Source organism: Gymnodraco acuticeps, unplaced genomic scaffold, assembly GCF_902827175.1.
Source record: "Gymnodraco acuticeps unplaced genomic scaffold, fGymAcu1.1, whole genome shotgun sequence".
Lineage (NCBI taxonomy): Eukaryota > Metazoa > Chordata > Actinopteri > Perciformes > Bathydraconidae > Gymnodraco > Gymnodraco acuticeps.
Window position 1 is genome coordinate 351,877 of NW_022991956.1, and position 7,749 is coordinate 359,625.

General features: G+C 40.2%; 1 long non-coding RNA gene across 1 annotated transcript; it reads left to right on the forward strand.

Moving 5' to 3' along the window:
• The first annotated feature begins 1,486 nt into the window (after window positions 1–1,486).
• On the forward strand, window positions 1,487–7,075 carry LOC117535966. The gene is made up of 2 exons (XR_004567482.1): window positions 1,487–2,166; window positions 5,902–7,075. It is a non-coding gene; the product is annotated as an uncharacterized LOC117535966 (long non-coding RNA).
• The last annotated feature ends 674 nt before the right edge of the window (window positions 7,076–7,749 follow it).

The following is a 7,749-nucleotide window of genomic DNA, read 5'->3' on the forward strand; positions in this document are numbered from 1 at the left end:
CAGCTAAACCAGCCATCCTGGCCAGCTAAAAAACCCAGCATACCAGCATAGCTGACATTGTAAAGTGTTCATAACAGTATTTTAATTTAATAAATAGCAATAAATATCTATAGTTAATATAATAAAATACACAGTATTATAGTAACAATACAATAATTATACAAATAACAACCAACCTGCAAATCAACCGATACATCAACATTAATATATAATCTAAAACAGGTGCATTTGATTTAAAATAAAAGTAATGGCAGGGACGCGGGAAGGGGGGGTGCTGAGGGGGCTGAAGCACCCCCATCTGTTGGCGGAGGGTTGTAACTGCAACGCCAAAAAGTTCACTAAACAAATCAATATAAAAGTTTTATTTTCAGTTACTATAGATAATAAGCAGAGTTGTGCAGCTCTATTTATTGACCTTTCAAAAGCGTTTGACACCGTCGATCATCACATTTTAAAGCAGAGGCTACTCAGTATCGGCATATCCAGCCATGCAGTGGGTTGGTTTGTGAACTACCTCTCTGAAAGGTCCCAATGTGTTCATTTTGATGGGCTGTCTTCTGAGTGGTTGAACATTGCAAATGGTGTTCCCCAAGGTTCTGTTTTAGGTCCACTTTTATTCTCCATCTACATCAACAGTTTAGGTGAAAATGTGGATGAAGCTACTTTACATTTGTATGCGGATGATACCGTGATGTACTGTGCAGGTCCCTCCATTAAGGAGGCTGGTGTTAAATTACAGGCTGTTTTTAACATTATTCATTATTCATTCTTTTAAATGTTGAGAAAACCAAGGTAATGCTCTTTTCTAAAGCTAAAAAGACACCAGAGCCTGTTTTAGATATTGTAACTACGCAAGGAATACAACTTGAAGTGGTTACCTGTTACAAATACCTTGGTATCTGGTTTGATGATTGTCTCACTTTTAAACTTCATGTCAATAACCTGCTTAAAAAGCTGAGGGTTAGGCTAGGTTTCTTCTACAGGAACAAGTCCTGTTTCTCGCTTGAGGCCAGGAAAAGGCTAGTCACTGTGACCTTTTTACCTGTGCTGGACTATGGTGATTTGATGTATATGAATGCACCTGCCAATTGCCTGGTCAAGTTAGATGCTGCGTATCACAGTGCACTGAGATTTGTGACAAACTGTAAAGCATTAACGCATCACTGTACCCTGTATGCAAGGGCTGGTTTGCTTTCACTAACTGTACGGAGGCTCAGTCACTGGTACATTTGTATATACAAAGCCATGTTAGGGAAACTTCCATCTTATATCTGCTCCTTGATCTCACGGAAAATTGTAAGTGGCTACTGCCTGAGATCGAATGCTGTGGTTTTATTAAATGTGCCAACTGCTAGGACTGTCTTAGGGAAGACAGCTTTTAGATGTGTAGCTCCTCTGTCTTGGAATAGTCTGCAAATTAAATGGAAACTGAACAATCTGGTGCCACTAAATGTTTTTAAAGCTCGGTTGGATGCTAGTCAATCGGAAGCTATTGGTACCTGTTTATGTGGATAATTATGTAAATGATGCTGTATGATGTCCTTTTCTTGTTCTATTTATGTTTTATGTTTCATGTGGAACTACTTGAGCAGGTCTCCCTTGAAAAAGAGATCAATGATCTCAATGGGATTTATCTGTATAAATAAAGGTTTGAAATGAAATGAAACTATTTTTGAGTTAGCATTTTAGTGTAAGCTGTCTATAAAAAGCTTCACTATATAAGAGAAAGGGATAATGCAGTGATATTATTCTGAAATGGACCAATCTGCACAATGGCTACTTTTGCTTTTACTTTAAGTATATTTTGATGCTCATACTTTTGTACTTTTACTTGAGTAACATTTTGAATGCAGAGCTTTTACTTGTATCATCCTTCACTCGGTACTTCTACTTCTACTACAAGATCTGAGTACTTCTCCCACCTTTCACATCTATAATTATTGTATGTTGAGTACAGCACACAACCATTTTCCCACCACCGTCAGATCTTTCTGTGTGTGTTTCTGAGCTCCACTAGGTGGTGAAGTGTTCGCCAACAAAGTCCTGTATGACGCGTCTGGATCTGGAAACTTGGAATGCATCGAGCTTCTTCTGCAGAACGGAGCCAACCTCAATGTAGCTTCGCCTGCCAGCTGCCCATCCACAGAGCTGTGAGGGACGCATACTGTGAGCACCAATCATCCAGCATTACTACCATGCAAACATCTTAAGAATATCAGAGTTCTAGATTTCACCTATTATGCAAAATCCACTTCTTCATGTCTCTTCTACATCAACATGTGTCCCCTCTTCTTCATGTCTCTTCTACATCAACATGTGTCCCCTCTTCTTCATGTCTCTTCTACATCAACATGTGTCCCCTCTTCTTCATGTCTCTTCTACATCAACATGTGGAGGAACAAAGATTCTCTCTCTTTTTGATCCATTTCTATAAAAACCTGTCTGAAAATGAGCTGATCAGATTTTGGCCACTTTATGATGTCATAACGATGTTTTGTCTTGTGTAACCATTAGCCAATCAGCAACCAAGGTAACCCCCCCCCCCCCCCCCCCCCTTATCACCTGAATCTCCTCCTAGAGCACCATTGAGTTCTTTGTAACCAAATGTCTCTCAGAGGGGCGTGGGGAGGGGCTCCTTATTTTCATCTAAAGCAGTGGTTCTCAAACTTTTTCTGTCAGGCCCCCCCTTTGGAGAAAAAAAAAAGTCGGGCCCCCCCAACACAGATAGTCAGGCTCAGTGGCGGCGCCAGAGATTTATTTTGAGGGTGCTGTGGGGTAGCTTGACGTTTCATAGAGGGTGCTCAAACATTTAGGGTTTCCCATTAATGTACCGGTCGCTACAGTGGAACGTTCTACTGCAACAATCCCCACGCACATACACAGTGCGACTGTTACAATGAAGGCTCGATAATCAGCTCACGGCATATAGGTGTAAGCAGGGGTCAAGTGCTATTTTTACAGGTGGTGTGTGGACCTCACATAGGGGGGTCCGGGGGCAAGCTCCCCCGGGAAGATTTATTTTTAAATATTGAAGTTAAATGCATCAATCTGGTGCACTTTGAGAGCAAAATGAAGAGATCTATGGATACCTCTCTCAACACCCATATGAAACAGATTTACTTTTTCTTTATGGATATTTTACAAATCACCCTTTTAAACTTTATTCTTTTTTTACTGTCATATAGTATTTCATACCTGTTTTTCATTTATTCTCTTATTTTTGTATAACTATAATGATCATATAAACGTGTGCCTCGGAAATAATTGTTTACATTAATGGTGACCAAAACATTTGAGACCCACTGAGATAACACTGCAGAGTCCTTTAGCTCACTGAGACTCTCAGTCTGACAGGAGAGGACTCTCCTCCACTTTGTTGTTGAAAAAACTCCTTATATCTGTTAGCGTAGCTCGCTAGCACCAGAAGCTAACAACAACGATCTCCAGTACCGGTGCGCTCTCTCTCTCTCTTGCGCACACAAAATGGCTCGTTCCACACACACACACACACACACACACACACACACACACACACACACACACACACACACACACACACACACACACACACACACACACACACACACACACACACACACACACACACACACACAGAGCCAAGCTTTAATGAAACACAGAGACCCAGACGTAATAGTACTGCATCATATTATTTTCGAATCAATGATTTTAAAAATTCTGATCTTTTTTTTTTAATCTTTTTTTTTTTAGAACCATTTTTCCTCCTGGTCTCTCGCGCCCCCCCTGGCATGCCTCTGCGGCCCCCAGGGGGCGCGCGCCCCCCACATTGAGAACCACTGATCTAAAGTAACAGACAGAGAATCAGCACTTTGGAAACAGGGCTGAAACAGAGGGGATTATGGGTAATGCTGCAATGATCTGTTTGGTGTTTCAGCCAATCAGAGACAGGCTCTGTATATATCTGAGACCTGTGATGTATTGATGAACAACAGTATAACAGGGGACCTTTAATGTATATTATATAGTTACAGAAAGAAAGACATTCCTGGAGTCAAGTTGCCATTTCTCTCCTCTCACTTAGAGGCCAACTTGATCAATCTGTGAAGTGTCTCTCTCTGCACCTCACAGCTCTGCCGTCACTCTGGTGATTTTCCACAAAGAGCCTTCTGTGTATCACTGCAGTTTCATCACTGAACAACACTGCAGCAAAACCACAATCTAATGAACATGTTTCCCCATGTCCTGTTTTCTGGTTTTAGCATTTGTTTTTCACTGTCTCTGGTTTTCACTTTCATGCTGTTTCCCCCCCTCCCAAGAGAGGGGGGGAAACAGCCCTCCCCTCCCCCTCTCTCTCTGTCCTTCTCAGAAAATATTAAATTCCAAAACAGCTTGATTGGCACCAATGTAACAAGGACAATAGCAGAAAATCATTATTTTGTGTGTGTGTGTGTGTGTGTGTGTGTGTGTGTGTGTGTGTGTGTGTGTGTGTGTGTGTGTGTGTGTGTGAGTGAGAGAGAGAGAGACCCATGAAGAGCTGATGATATATATACGTGTCCAAATCAACTGTTCATCGTCACACATGTACACTGCACTTAAGTGGGAATTAACCCATTATAGTGTTTGTATTAGTGTTGTCAGCTTACCAACATTTTGGTTTCGATACCAAGTCAAGAATTGCGATTCCGATTATTTTTCGATACTTCTCTTAAAAAAAGGGAAACAGTCTTAAATGTAATTATTGTGCTTTATTTCACACCAGAACCATAACCATAGCACAAACTTTTAAACAATAAATTAAATAAATGACTAGAATTTCTATTAAATACAATTAAGCATAATCTATAAACAACTTTTTTGTTTTTCGCTTCTGGCGTCTTTTTTGTCAACAAGCCGAGGCGAAGCGGCAGTTGCACTCCCACTTGCAGCCATGCTTCTCGCTTTCTCACATGCTCTGGCAGCTAGCGCGTGGCCGCGTGCACGAGAGAGGGGAGGCACTTAGAGCGTGCACAAGAGAGGGGCGGGACTGCAGGCACGGCTGCAGTGCAGGGAGTGGAAGCAGAGCGCTGAACACACACGGCTCTTATTAAAACGGCGCTTTCTCACCGGAGTACTTTTCCCCGTAATTCTTAAAGTACCGATACTAATGAAACGGAGGAATCGTAACGTTTTTAACGGCAGGGTATCGCGGTACCTTTCAAGTATCGGTACACCGTGCAACACTAATTTGGATACTTTGCCTCCAAACCCTCCATCATAGAATTATCATAATCATGTGTGCCTTGCTCAAGGGCACCACGCCAGGTGAACTGGGACCTCTTCAAGTACCAGACCACACTCCATATTTTAGGTCTGTTCGGGACTTGAACCCTACACTGCCGGACACAATACTATACACTATATATTATATAATACTATATACTACTATACTATACTTTGCTTACTGTAGCCTACTATACTAACCAGGTTGACTGATGACTGATATACTGTGTATATACTGTATATGTGTGTTTTTAAATTAGTTGAAAGCATTACTATTAAGTTTAAATACAAAATATGTATTGCTTTCAACTAAGCTAATACAGTTTTGTGAAATCTGTTGACCTAATACATTTAATTCAAGTCAACATTTCAGTTTTTTCGGTGCATGCAACCCATCAATGAGCCAACAAAACAAAAACATTCAATAAACAACTTCCCAGATTTTTGTCTTTTTCCATTCTGTGAGTTTGTCTCTGTGTCGTGTCGTGGAAACTCTTGGACTACGTCGGTAAACATCTGTCCTGTCATCAAGCGAACCTGGAGAAGACGCCCGAGTGGGAGGAGATATCTGACAAACTGAGTAAAACTTTAAATCTGTCCAGGATGTTTAGCCATGGATACGAATGTGTAACTGGAGGCTTGTTGTTGTTTCTGTGTCTGCAGGCAGGCCGACATCTCTGCAGCACTTCAGTCGACTTCAGAGGTCACATGACCCTCGGGATGCTGAATGACCCTGAATCTGCTTTCCATTATCCTCCGAGACTAAAGAGCTACCTGACCTACAGAGAGAACGACCTATAGGGCCACCTCTCCTCTCTGTGAAACACTTTTGATCTGTGTGATGGAAACACTTTTCTCAAAATATATGAAATGGGAATGCATTTTCTCTGAAGGCCTACCACTTCTTTTAAGTGTCAGAAAAAAATATGACTTCCTATGTTTGAAAAGTTAAATGTTTTCTCTCTTTATTGAGTCTTCTTATTTTGCATTGACATAGCACATTCTGTCTTTGTTAAAAGGCGATTGATTAATGGCCATGATAGATAACAAATAATAATTTAATAAGGTGTTAGGAAAGGCCGGGAATATCCAGAAAGAAAATCACAAAGAAAGTACTTTTTTACAAGGACACACATGGCTTTAATTTACTTGTTGGATTGGTCTGTCTGGATTTTTTTTTTTAAATCTGTCCAATAGCAGGTTTTTATTTTATGTTTTACAGATTTGACCTGAAGGTTAGTGACAGTTTTTACAAAACAAAAACTTATCATTAAGAAAAAGACGAATGAAATAGGTGTGTAATATAGCATATGCTATAATTTCAATAAACGTATGTGTTTCTTTATATTGAACCCCTAATGTCAATGTGTCTGTGTGCATTTCATATACCAGGCTGTTCACCCATGTCCCATACCTTGTTTACCTTGACTTTTTTACACATAAGAGCTTAAAAAGTGCAGACTAAAAGAAAATGTTGATAAAATGTCTGCAAGAGAGCAACGAAACAGCTGGTCATTCGGATGGGCCGTAAATGCACTTTCCACTCACACAGGCGTTTTCACTTCATGCTTATTAGACCTCAGCTCAAAGAGAATATAAGCAGGGAACTCGGCAACCAATCAGAACCATTTAGAAGTTAGATGTTCCGCCTTAACAGGTGCAATCAGACGCAGTCCTGAGAAGAAGTCTAATTAGGAGGTTAAGTGAAAACACCTCACTTTGTACTGGCTATACCTGATTATATTGTGTATTAGAAAAATGACCTTTTACATAGTATTGTCTCTTACACATATGTTTAAGAAGTCATTTTGCAATAAACTATTTATGGTAACAAATACTGGAACAACTGTGGTGTTTACTGAGTGACATTTAAACTACAGGGTTTTTGTGCTCTTATTCCATGCTGGGTCTGGCTCTGTCTAACAACAACTAGTCACTCAACAGCAGATTAGCACAACAGAAATATGAGCTGTTTAAAGCCCTTAATAATATTAGCAGAACTCCTGTTATTGTATTATGATCTCTGTGCCAGATTGAATGATCTGTGGCGATGGTGGGCCACGTATGTGTTTGCATGGGAAAGTGTTGATGTATTTAAGAGACATATAACCTCACAGCAGAAAGGTTTGCATTCTCTAAATACAAGTTGAGTAAATTGGCACTCAACCAGACATACAATTGATAAAAAGGGGAACATGTGACAGATTTAATCCTAAAGTCAAGTTTATTTACATCACAAATGCTGTAATGCAACACAGGTCATAATTCTCCCACTGCTATCCATTTGAAGCATCAAATAAAGTCGAAGCATTTAAACAACAGTCAACCACCATGCTAGCAGTTCTCTGAAGCTGTAGCCTGCTTGAAGTCTCACGGCATTTTGTGTTATAATCCCGAAATTCATTCCATCTATTGATTCGTGTTCACCAACATGATTTTTTTTCGTGTCACACAGAACAATAAAAAAATTAATGTATTTCTATTGGTAGTATGTTTCGTGCCTGCACCACG